The sequence below is a fragment of the Rissa tridactyla genome, chromosome 19 (genome assembly GCF_028500815.1).
Source record: "Rissa tridactyla isolate bRisTri1 chromosome 19, bRisTri1.patW.cur.20221130, whole genome shotgun sequence".
NCBI classification, from domain to species: domain Eukaryota; kingdom Metazoa; phylum Chordata; class Aves; order Charadriiformes; family Laridae; genus Rissa; species Rissa tridactyla.
Genome location: NC_071484.1, coordinates 4,234,490 through 4,234,725, shown reverse-complemented (window position 1 = coordinate 4,234,725; position 236 = coordinate 4,234,490).

Here is a 236-nt window from a genome sequence, read left to right as displayed (position 1 = left end):
GGGCGGGGGGGGAGGAGGAGGAGGAGGGGGAGGAGGCGGGGGAGGAGGGAAAAGGGAGGGAGGAGGGACACCGAAAGGAGAGAGGGAGGCGAGAAGGGGCGGGGGGGGAGAAAAAGTTAAAAAAATAAATTAAATTTAAAAAAAAAAAAAAAAAAAAGCAGCGTGCCGGGCTCAGACACTGCGTCAGCCGGAGCCGCGCTGCCCCCGCCGGTGGGCCCGGCCCCGAGAGCCGGGGG